This window comes from Myotis brandtii, unplaced genomic scaffold (assembly GCF_000412655.1).
Source record: "Myotis brandtii unplaced genomic scaffold, ASM41265v1 scaffold1214, whole genome shotgun sequence".
Taxonomy (NCBI): Eukaryota; Metazoa; Chordata; class Mammalia; order Chiroptera; family Vespertilionidae; genus Myotis; species Myotis brandtii.
In genome coordinates this window covers 482,664-495,432 of record NW_005354231.1, presented here as the reverse complement: position 1 = coordinate 495,432, position 12,769 = coordinate 482,664, and the positions used below count along the sequence as shown (strand labels likewise).

Here is a 12,769-nt window from a genome sequence, read left to right as displayed (position 1 = left end):
GCGCTCCCACAGGGGGAGCTCTGCTCAGCCACAAGCCAGGCTGACAGCTGCCAGTACAGCGGTGGTGGTGGGAGCCTCTTCCACCTCCTCAGCAGCGCTACGGATGTCCGACTGCAGCTTAGGCCTGCTCCCTGCTCGCAAGTGGGCATCCCCCGAGGGCTCCTGGGCTGCCAGAGGGATGTCTGACTGCCAGCTTAGGGCCAATCCCCTGGGGAAGTGGGCCTAAGCCAGTAGGTGGTCATCCCCTGAGGGGTCCCAGACTGGGAGAGGGCACAGGCTGGGCTGAGGGACCCCCTCCCCCGAGTGCACATATTTTGTGCACTGGGCCTCTAGTATATATAAAAGCAAAGCGACCGGAATGAAGAAACGACCGGAATGACCCGAACAATTGGTCGCTATGACATGCACTGCGGTGGCCAACCAGCCCGATGGAGGCCCCAATCAGCCCCCCAAACCACCCGTGGTCCCTCCCCTAATCACCCTCCACCCCGATCGGGGGCGGGGCCGGGCAGCCAACCACCCGCGGCCCCTCCCCCTTGCCAGCCCAGCCCTGATCAGCCCCCATCGGGGAGGGCCGGCCAGACACCACCCGTGCACGAATTCGTGCACTGGGTCTCTAGTATAGTATAACTTCATGGTGATATTAACAACACCACCCTATCAGCCAGGTACATGTGTGTATAAGCACAGAAGAGAATGCAGGAATATCACAGATACAGTGTTACAGAAAGGAAGGCTGTGGCACCTGAATGGGAACAGAAAAGGGGCACCTGCACATTTTACTCTAAATAGTAGATTAGTAATTAAACTTTAGAAAGTTATCTGAAAATAAGGACTTGTCAAATACCCAGTCCCCAAAATGTACTTCTCATTCATACTCATACCTTTACTCAGAAGTAGCTCAGCATTCTGTTAACATGAAATCTTTTTGTGCTACTGAATATACACAGAAGATTGTTTTAAGCAAGTGATTGATAAATATAAACAGGATGCCCCAAATATTTTCACATATAACCTATAGGATAAGAAAAACTTATAATGTCAAAATTAAGGCAACTGTATACCTTTAGGGACCTTTGATACTTTTAACCTTACAAAAATCCTTTCTTCTTGGGAATTTGAGCTCTTATAAATTTGCATGGAGAACAAGTAGCAAAGAAACTTTCTCAAACTAGTTTTAAAAAACCAAAACAAACAGCCCAAACCCTTTTAAATATTTTTATACAGTAGGACAAATATTGAACACTAGGACAAACAGCTGAAGAATCTTTAAAGAACCACTCTGAATTAAGTCAGGAAAGGCCAGCTCTTTTAAACCAGTTCTAATTGCTTCTGGTTAGTCCCAAGACAGTTAAGCAGCAGAACAGGTTCTGTGCTAAGATTTGGATTCATGGAACGGTTTTACGTTGTACTCAGCCTCACAGGAATAATGTGTATTAAATTATAAAAACACCTTTGGGACTGGTTCTTTTCCATTAAATTCAAGGAAGTTAAGGCTAATAAAAAAAGTAATCCCAATTTATATACATATAAAAATGCTAAATGTGAAACTGCTATTGGTTTCATAATGTACTGACTGGTAGCTCTGTGAAGATTTAAAAGTAAAAAAAACAAAAACAAATGAAAAATCTTTCATTTTCATCCAGAATTTGATACTAGCATATTTCTAGTTTTTAAAAACCTAAATATTAAGCCATTAACAATAAAAAGAGATCATATAGTTACTTACTGTAACTTTGCATATTATTTTGCACTGAATAACACTTTGACCTTTATCAAAAAGTAGAATCACTTCTTAAAAAAACTAAAATAAATAGAACTAAAAGGTAAGTTCTCATATATCACAGATCACCCATTTTAACTGACATTTTTAATTACTGAAGCCTGTAGGCGACATTTGTTTGGAACCATAAAATTCGACTATTGGGAATCAATGAAATGAGAAAGATATAATGAAACAGGGAGAAGTTAGATAATTTATGCCAAAGGCTTACAAAATTATACGGAAGAGATATTAAATCTTCAAAGGACAGAAAACTGTTTCATTTCAGAACATATCCAAGTATTATCCAAGAAATCCAACTTTATATTATTCTCTATCAACCAATAAATAACAAATGGCAATTGACAGAAATGGGGACATTTTAACATTTACCTAAATTCTGTAACATTTAAAACTGATAAGCACATGTTCATCAGAAAATAAATTTCTATTACATTTCTGATATATGTACAGTTTTTAAAGAAATCAAGATATGTATTTTCTTATAAAGGTGGGGGTTAGCTCAGTATAACTTAGAATTGTATTCATTAAAATAAGATAAATACTCCAATTTTCACTTATTTAATGTAGAGATTTTTCTAAGTGACAAAGTGAGACAAAGCTGATAACCCACATAATCAAAGACCCCATAATATAATCAGAAAAGTATATACTATAAAGATATAAACACATGACCATTTAGCAAAAGAAAAAAGAGCAATGAATTAAAAAACACTTGAATTAGGAATTTAACTTACAGGCCATTTGACAGCCTAAAGCACACAACACAGAAACATTTTTTTATATTGGAGAATAGAAAAGAAAATTCACTGAGGTTCAAAGGTAAATTGATAGGGATTCCCAAATAGGCTTAATTTGAAAAACACATTTCATAAAACTACCTTTAGATTATATGATGCTTCCCTAATGCACTGTGATATTTTCCTTGAAGTATTATAAATTAGAAAGTAATGTAAGCACTTGACAAGTTTCAAATGACTATGTGAAACTCACTGAGATATGTTTTACATCTGAAAACATAACAGAACAGCCCCCATTTAATAAAGAAAATACTGAAAAACTAGCTCAGTGAACAAGTACCACGTAATGAGAACGACAGCACTCACCTTTCGAGAACAGGTCTCCACGCCTTCAGCTCACACTGCTCGTTAGTTGTGAATGTCTCCTAACATGAAGCGTCTTCCACAGGAGGAGCATCAAATGTGGATCCTAACTCTGGACTGAGCCAAGGGTACAGCCCCTCCCACGCAGCCAGAATGATGTGCATTTGTTATTTTGGTTTTGTGGTGGTGGTTTTGTTTCTTACTTATACAGAATGTGGATGTGTTACTAAAAAAAATGAAAAGTAAAGCTGATTTCATGGAACTGAAAAACAAAGCTAAAGAAAAATAATTTTAAGTATTTTCAATAAAAGCACAAAATATGAAAGTACCATTTAAGCCAAAACAATACATATTTAGAACTAATTATCACGTATTCTCTTTAAATTTAGAAATGTATGACACAACTAGATCCTGGGGGAAAAATAACATATGACAAACATGTTTTTAAAATAATAATAGCTACCACTTATCAAGACTTTAGTATGTACCAGGAATTATTCTAACATACTACTGGTATTAACTCATTTAATTTCATAACAATCCTATTAAGTTGGTAATGTTATACCATTTTAGCAGATTGGGGAAACTGAGGCACAGGGAGGTTAATCAATTCCCCACAGTAACATACTGGTAGCTAATAAATGGCAGAACCAGAATATGAGTTCAAGCTGGGCTTCAAAACTCTTTACCACTAAATTACGGTGGTATCCAAAGTGCAAACCATTTCCATTAAATCAGAAAGTTGACATCATCTTTATTGCATTAATAAAACCAAGTTGTCTGCTTGAAATGTGCCAGCAGTGATTTATTGAACACTGTAGTTAGCATTAATAACAACTGGCTTTTATTGAGCACGTAATGTGACGGCACTGACTAATGAGCCACTTTACCTCCATCATATAGGTCAATCCTACCACAATCTGGCGAAGTAGGTGCTGTACCTATTTAGCAAATGAGAAAAGCACCGAGGTGTGAAAACAAGTTCCTTTTCCTCCTCCAAATCACTTAGCAAATTCAGGGACAGAGCCCAGATGGCTACAGAAGTATGATGTCAAAGCCCACACTTGCTAAAGCACACAGAGATGCCTACAAATAAGACCCAACCACCAAATAAGGACAATCTTTTGTTTGAATATGCAAAGTCTTGTGTGTCATGTTAGAGATAGAAAAACACAAAAGAAAAGATAAGACAGTAGCTTAAATGTACAGTAATTACATTAAAAAACTACGCCCCTGTATACTCTTCTTGCCAAGTCCTGCATCGGTCGGTGTTAATGGCTGACATTCCAAGACAGCTGAAGTAAACATCCACCTCCCAGCCAATCCATGTATTACAGCTGAGTGTAGGATGTTTACATGAACTGAACTTGGTCTAAAGCAGGACTTACAAAACCCTTTCCTATGTTTACATTGGTCTTTAACCAAGACTCAAATTTATATTAAGGTACACAGAAATTATTATATTTAAAAAAGATAACTTTATAGAATCTGTTGAAAAAAGAACAGTTACTGTGATTCACATAAATGAGGCACGAGTCAAGTTGAAAGCTATTTTGAGACAAAGTTGGGAATCCAAGGAAAAGGCAGAAGTGGCATTCTTTCACTGCAGTAATTTATGGCAATATATGCAGACATTCTGTAAATGTTCCAGAGCTAATTGTGGCAGATTTCACAGCCTTTCATCTTCCTTTATCCCCCTGTTTAGAACCACTGAACTTGCATTTATAGGAACCCATTTGATGGCAAGGGCATCAATCACCCATTCTTCCGCATTAAGAAGATTCTTGTTTGGGGTAAAAGACAAAGTTAATAAAACATCTCTGCAGAGCTCCAAGCTTAGCTGTGGCCTTTCTTTTCCTCACCCCGCTGCCTCTCCCCTTCTCCTCCACCACACTCAGAATTCAGACCATTTCACCTGAGGAACACCCTCACTGCCTCCCTGATTCTCTTCCCACCTACGATGGCCGCAAGTGTCCTAACAGAAAGCCCCCTCCTCTCTCTGCTTCCCTCGGATTTTAAACATTAAAAGTGGTCTCATCAAGACACTTGCATCAAGAAGAAAATCCTCATATCTGGAAATAAAATTAAACATTAGAACCACTGCCAGAAAAACTCTAAAAATATCTGGAATTTCACAGGCATCCTGGACCCAGGGAACCTCCTAGGTCTCTACCTGGCTTCTCACCTGTCTGCTTTTCCTGAAGCATCAGCTCTCAAGATTTAAATACACACACACCCCCTTTATTTTTCCCTCCAGGAGTAAATTGTTTTTCTGTTTCAATTACTCCTATTGCAATAGTGTTTTTTTTTTCCTTCTGCTTTTCTTTGCAAATATATTCAAATAGGTTTTTTGTGCACTAGACCATTAAAGTGATACTTCATTTGGCAGAAAAGTGGGTCTCAGGCTTCCAACAAACCTTTTAAAATCAAACTTCTGGATTACTACATATTTCAAGTTGGGGGTTTTATGCATTCTTTCTTCAGTCACTAATTGGACATAATACCGAACAGGGACAAATGGTAGGATGAGCTCCCTGGTTTTGGAAGCCTGGACCCGGGGCAGCAGCATCTGCAGCACTTGGGAACTCATGGGGAAGAAATGCACAGTCGCAAGCCTGCCCCAGACCTACGGTGGAAGCAGAAACTTTTGCAGGGCCCAGCAATCTGTGCTTTAATGAATAAGCCCTCCAAGTAACTTCGATACACATTAATATTTGAAAATCAGTGGGCTGTTTTCACCAACTATGTTGAAAGCCAAAGCAAAGATAGCAACAAACATTCAGTTATTGGGAGGTTTAGAGTATACTACAGGTTTTTTAAAAAGGCCATGTCAAAACAGGAATCATATGCCCACCTATAATTAACCAGGCTGGGGAAACTGTGGCAGAGATGATCTGAAACAGCACAATTGTAAAAAAAAGTAATTAAGCTCAGATTGATATTCAAACTTAATTTTTTTTCCTGAATATGCACAGCAAATAAAGGCACATTCATTCAGTGAACGAAGTTTTAACCAGAGGAGTGAATGTCAGAGTCAGAATGTGCTACATGCAACAAGAAAGGCATGCTGGGATTTAAGGCTCATTGTCCTGAGGCCAATGAGGACCCATAGAATAATGTAATCTTAACCACGAATATCTGTACACAAGCATATCTAATTGGAAATGAATTTGAAGACACACTTTTGTCGTTGTTTTCTTTAAAAAAGTAATCCCTAAGTTATCTCAAAGCAAATATTAAGGAAAAAAACCTGTCATCTTCAGAATGATGGTCAGTAACTAAAAATAATTTACTTTTAATATTAGGTTTAAAAAAATCTCCATAGATAGTAAAACTTTCTGAGCTTTTTATGACCTGTCACACTTCTCCTCAAACACTAACAAAGGGTGGGGAAACCAGCTGCTGCAGGCTCACTGGCAAATACTGAGATCTAACATTTTAAGGCATTCATTTGAAATAATCAATTGCTAAATTTGCAAGCCAATGCGAAGTCTGTGAATCTTCAAAATCAATGCATACAGAAGCCATCTACAAATGACTGCAAGGCTGCACTCCAGCAGTGGAGCAAGGGCACCCAGAATCAAAGCCAACATGGTCTCCAATCCACCTCATTAGGGCAGAATAACACGGAACAAATGTGACATAATGCACGTTCCAGTAATCCCACAGCATCCAAGGATAACTGCCTATCTGGCAGAGCATAACAGCTTTATGCAGAATACCTACCCCATTTTTAGCTTAGATTTGGGCTACCTTTCAAATTCAGCTATGCAAATTATTAAACGAGGCAGTTTCTTTCCATCTTGTTGAATTTCACAGCTATGTAACTTTTTCATTGGAAATAAACAATGTCACTTGATCTAACAAATTAATCCTATAACCAGAGAATTCTTTCTACCTTTGCCAGGGACCATTTCTTGGGCTTTCAAAAATGGCTCCATCCATTCCTATCTGGAATCTAAGGCTGCCAGTGTGCCAAAACACAGTCACAGAAAATACAGTAAATCTGCTTTATTAAGAGTTCAGTAGGAAGGGATGCTTGATACATGCTAATCAGCAGGCATGAAGATTATACTTACAATTTGCAAAACTACCTGTGTCTGAAGCAACTAACTACCCTCTTTCCATCCGCTCTGACAAAGTATTATAAACTACCACTCTAACAAAGGAGCATTTAAAAGCCAATGCTGTAGCACAGGCATTTAGAGTAGCTGCATTATGACCCAAACTGCCATTTGCTTGCTTGGATAAAGAACACAAGGAAATAGTAGACACTCCTATAATACAATTAAGTTGTTATCAGAGTCCTCTATATGCAAGGTGCTCTACTTATGCCCATGCCCTCAAAAAAGCTTGTAATCTAATCAAGGAAGAGATGCGTGTAAAATTAGATTAGCAAGAACTACCTTTTGGCTTAATTATGCACTGAACCTAAAACAGACTGATGTTTAGTAATTTAATAATAAATTATAAAAATACCAATTCTTTAATGAGGCAAAAAATTAGAACAGAAATGTTTCCCAGTGTCTGAAAGAGAAATAGAAATGAAACATTTTTTAAACTCAGGAAAAAAGCTATTATAAAATTATACATTATCCACTCATCCACACTGAATGTCATCTATGAGAAAAGCCCTGTTAGTCAGCTCTGTGGAGAAACACAAAAAGAGACACAGTAGAGAGAACCAAGATGGTGGCACTGGTAAGCGCCAGCACTCTCTGCCTCCCACAACCACATCAAAATTACAGCTAAAATACAGAACTATCATTCGGAACCACCTGAAATCTGGCTAAATGGATGTCCTACAACTAGAGAAGGAAGAAAGCGCATTGAGACTGGTAGGAGGGGCGAAGGCACGGAACAGGCTGGTCCAACACCCATGTGTGGCATTTATGTAATCAGGAAGGATATTTCCAAGGCCTCCCATGAGAAGCAGGAGGTCCCAGCCACAACCCAGTCCCTCAGCCCAGACTTTCAGAGCTAGGAAGATAAGTTCCCATAACTTCGGGCTGTAAAAACCAGTGGGAATTGTGGCTGAGTGACATGGAGGCTGCTGGAGTCCCAGGTGTCCCTCTTAAAGGGCCCACACATGAACTTATGGTCCCAATTCCTCTGAGTTCCAGCACTGGGCAGTGGCTTTGGGGGAACCCAGGGACATACAGGGAGGAAATGGACTGACTGGCATCAGGGCAGGAACTCAGGGCGGTTTTCTCCAAGACAGGGATGCTTGAAGGGGTCATTGTTTCTATGCTGGGACCTCTCTCATTGCAGAACTGACTGACAGCCATAACCCTACCCCATCCAATTTGCAGCCCCACCCAAACTGTTTGCAACTGCTTTTCCATATGAATGGCCTGTTCTGGCTCAGGCTTCAGACTTTGCTAAAATCTCTTAAACAAGCAGCAGCTGAAGTCAGTGTGCCCCAAACCTATCAATAAAAGGCTCAGGCACTAGCACCAGCCTGCCTTGCCTCATAGCTCGGCCTTGCCTGGGCGCTTCCTACCTCAATACAAATAGCAGCCGCCTGCAGATCTCTCTGTAGCTCCTGCTGGGTGGCCCCAGGCAGTGGCTGACTTTGCACCTCCTGGTAGGCCCCATAGCCAGTGACCGGTGGACAGCTTCAGACCATACCAGATTACAACTCTACAAATCCACAAGTGACACACTCAAAGGGGAGACTCAGTGAGCACCAAAGCCCCACTGAAGCAAGTCCTGCTCTATAGAGGTATCTCCTGCATAGCAGCTCTTTCATTGTAGACACAGCTGGCCCTCAAAGCCAATTGGCCTGGAGGCCAATTCCTGCCAGTGACACTAATCAAGGCTCAACTACAACAAGACTGATGAATAAAGAAGCATGGAAACATGGAACAGGCTGACAAATCTCAGAGGAAAGGGGGGTTCGGGGGTGGGAAGAGATTAACCAAACATCTTATATGCATTACCTATGGACATAGGGTGGTGAAGACCTGGGGCAGGGCAGGAACTGGGTGGAGGGGGCAATGGGGGGGAAAATAAGAGGGACAACTATAATACTCTTTAACAATAATGATTAAAAAAAAAAAAAAAGACACTGTACACCTGCCCAGAGGCATTCATACTCTACTGAGGAAAAGGCAAGCTACACCCTGAAATTACTTAGGAAAATATACTTAATAGATGAAGTAAAATATAACCAATGGTAAATATTGTAAATAGGCTCAGTGCTTTGAAGTCTTATAATTTTCTGGAGAAGAGTTCTGATTAGAAGCTGTGACATCATTCAGGGTGAGCAGAACAAGAAGCTGGAGAGGTGTGTGTGTGTGTGTGTGTGTGTGTGGAGGGGGTTGAGAGGAGGGAGACAAAGTCTACACACACATCTCTTCCCTACAGAGAAAACTGAAACTTCTAGGCGGTATGCTGCTGGATGGTGATGGTAAATTTATTCTCCAGAACTCACACAGAATTTCTTAAGGAGGAAGCAGTGTCCGGAACTGTCAGAGGTTAAACTGCAGCCTATTAGAAAAAGAAATAGAGAATTAAAAGTCCACTGATAGGGCAAAACCAGAAATAACCCATAGTGTGTGGCGGGGGAATTCTCTGAGGCCCAGCAGCAGGATGTGAAGTCTGGGAAGTTCAGCTAGCATCTGCAACAGGATATCCCGTTGTCAGGACAGCACCCAACACTGACTTCTCAGAACACATGCACTCGCCCAGAGCAGTCAATGAGGGATCTAAAGGTCTCTAGTGGCTCCCACACATTTCATAGCCTCCCAATTCCACTTCTCGGCATAATTATACCAAAACGATGTCTGTGAAAAGCTGGTAGTAGCAAACATCTGACTGAAAGCTTAGTTCTGTCTTACAGCTTCCAGTCGGGGATGTTTACAACCACAGACTTTCTGAACAACAAACTCACAGAAGGAAAAGAAGCAAACGCTGCCAGTCACCATCTTCATCTAGTGATTTTCAGGTTCTTCAGTGCTGAATGGCTTCTGTGACATCTTGGAATAAAAATGGTAAGTCAATGATATTAATTGTCAAGACAGTAAGTGGTTCATCAATCGTAATTTTCCCTCAATAATTTAATTAAGAAAGATAATATGCATTATGCATTTATCTTGGCAAGTATGCACTAAAGTATTACCCAATTATCCCACATGAAGATACGTTTTTTTCTATTTATTATATGCAAAAATGAGCTCTTTTCTCCCTAAATCTAGAGATTCAAAATAATAAACACACTAGAATGACAACCCTAATGATTAGTGACCATACATCTGCCCCCAAAGCCTCACTTTGTGCCTGCTGCCCTCATGTTATTAAAAGTGACTCCTTTCATGAACAAAAGTCTCCCAGCTCAGCTTGCTAGTAGAGCGGTGCACTGGCAGTGGGTCTACACTGAGAAGCAGTCTAATGTTTTTCCCCCGCTGAGTTAGGTTAGGGACATACAGTGCATGGAAATAAAGCAAAGTAGATAAGAAGAGGACTAAACTCATGACCTTGGCTTTGTTTATAAAGTGATACACTGAAACCATTTTGTTTCCCACACCAGGTTCCTGAAAGACAGAAAGACTAGGCTAAATACAGTAAACCTGCATTCCATCGAAACCAAGATGTACTTTAATCTAAAACATGTAAATTTACTGTTTCTTAAAAAAAAATTATAAAATAGTTAAATCACAGTGATTTCCAAGAAATAAACATATATACATACACACACAAGCATGCATCTATCTCTCTCTCCTCTCTCTCTCTCTCTGTCTCTCTCTCTCTCTCTCTCTCTCTCACACACACACACACACACACACACACACACCCCCCTACAGGATAACTACCAAAAACACCAATAGACAAACTTTTGAAAGAGGCTCTCTCACACACACACACACACACACACACCCCTACAGGATAACTACCAAAAACACCAAGACAAACTTTTGAAAGAGTACTAATTTTCTAATATCAATTTTTTTTGAGAAACCATGGAGTAAGGGATTTCAGTCACCGCTATTTACCCTGTGATGATATTTAAAGGTTACTTTTAAAAATTCTTTTTGTGTTTAAATGTCGTAAATAACTACCCATTATAGAAATAATGCTGGAAGTAATGAGGAAAGTGCATGTGGTCTCTATGGACACAAGATGACCTTCATTGTTTCTGAAGACAAATACTTTAAAAGTCCAGTGGCTATTTACAACAAAGACTAGTCAAGCTGTTCTACAATGGAAAATTTCCAGATTTAAATTAGGGAAAAAAAAAAGCTATTTCATGCCTAGGACGGTACATGATGCTTAACTAATTAGGATGCTGCATATTAAGTTGCAATGAACCAGTAATTACAACTTTCTCCCTCTCTGTTCTCAGTTCAATTTTTTTTAAAGGTTGATCAGAAGACAGAAATTTTTACCTCAGTTATGATATTTACTCACATACATAATATATAGAATCTTTTCTTCAGGGTTGTTTGGGAACTGTGTCAAATGCTGTACATTTGTACACAGTGTATTCTTAAAGATAGCTGAAAATTACATGTACAGAGTGAATAATTATGTTACAAGAAAATCAATTATAAAATACCTTCTATAATTATTGATATATTCTAGATATAATCTTCAACTATAATATGTAATCTATAGTTCATAAATGTTAATTTTGTTCTTTTATTCATAATCAAATACAGGTGAAATCTAATGAGGTTGTAGCTGAGGCTAAAGATTGACCATTTTTGGCATGCTTAATGATTTCTTTCTTTGTCACAAACATATTGCATATTGAGTTACCCTTCTTACTACTAGTGTTAGCACTTTTTCTGTTTACAAATTTTTATAAAGACAGGCAAACTGTACATTACATACATGTAATCTATCCAGACAGAAATGAATCATTCTTGAAGTGCTGGCTGGAACAGTGCTACTGTGCAGAAACTAGAATGTTCGTCAACTCCACCTGCCCAGGCAGTTTATGAGGATCCACATATAACAGATGCCACACCGCATTTTGCCTGATTCTGCCATACTTCACATCTCTTAAGTACAATGTTACAAACAACTAGATACCTAAATACACCTCTTTTAATAGACAACCCAAAATGAAGACATTATCCCCTAATAGTACTACAATAAGGAAGTTTTATTGAGTTTAGGAAATTTTACTAGAACACATAAGAAAATAGTTAACAAGAAATATTTTGTAATAATATAAGATAAACATGTTGGAAAAAAACAAACTCAAAATCAGGTAATTCTCAATTGTCCTAGATTTTGCAGCCACTAAAGAAAGCTATTAATTTTGCTGAAATTCAGTGGTGCCTAGGCAACCTCTCAAAAACGGGATGCCACAATTTTTACCCTGAACTCTGAAACAGGCAGGGTAGCTGGAAGGGTTGGCTCAAGGAGTAGCAGCAGGGATACATAGTCGTGACAGGGAAAAACTTGGCTGAAGGCAAGAATTCACAAGTCAGTGGAAAACAGGTAATGGAGCAGAAAATGCCCACATTAAAAGAAAAAACAAAAACAACATAGATACCCTAAAAGACATTCCATTCATGATTCCAACCCATTCAATAAAACTTACCATTCTCTATACACCCTCCGTAGAAGAAACAACAGAGACACAAAAGGGAAAGAAAATAATATCTGAATCAGTAAACTCAATTCATTTCGGAAAAAAAGTCTCTCTCTCTCTCTCTCTCACACACACACACACACACTGCTTAGGACTGATGGAAAGAGCATGCTTCCTGTTGTCTGAGGCCTCCTTACTATTACTAACTGCCGTCTGTAAAAAGGCTTCACGGTGTTTTCAGACGGTTTCTCACGTTAGACCATTAGCAGGGGAGGTGCTAATTCTACTTTATGAATGAGGGAGAAGGTACACACTAGAGACATGGTCTGACCAAGCTAC

The 12,769-nt window shown here is 39.3% G+C and overlaps 1 long non-coding RNA gene across 2 annotated transcripts in view; it reads right to left on the bottom strand.

Moving 5' to 3' along the window:
• LOC106724733 overlaps window positions 1-12,769 on the bottom strand; it is a 50,221-nt gene that overhangs the window by 18,510 nt on the left and 18,942 nt on the right. For both annotated transcript variants that reach the window (XR_001360573.1, XR_001360572.1), the window contains exon 3: window positions 2,890-3,112. This is a non-coding gene — a long non-coding RNA (uncharacterized LOC106724733). The remainder of the gene's footprint in view (window positions 1-2,889; window positions 3,113-12,769) is intronic.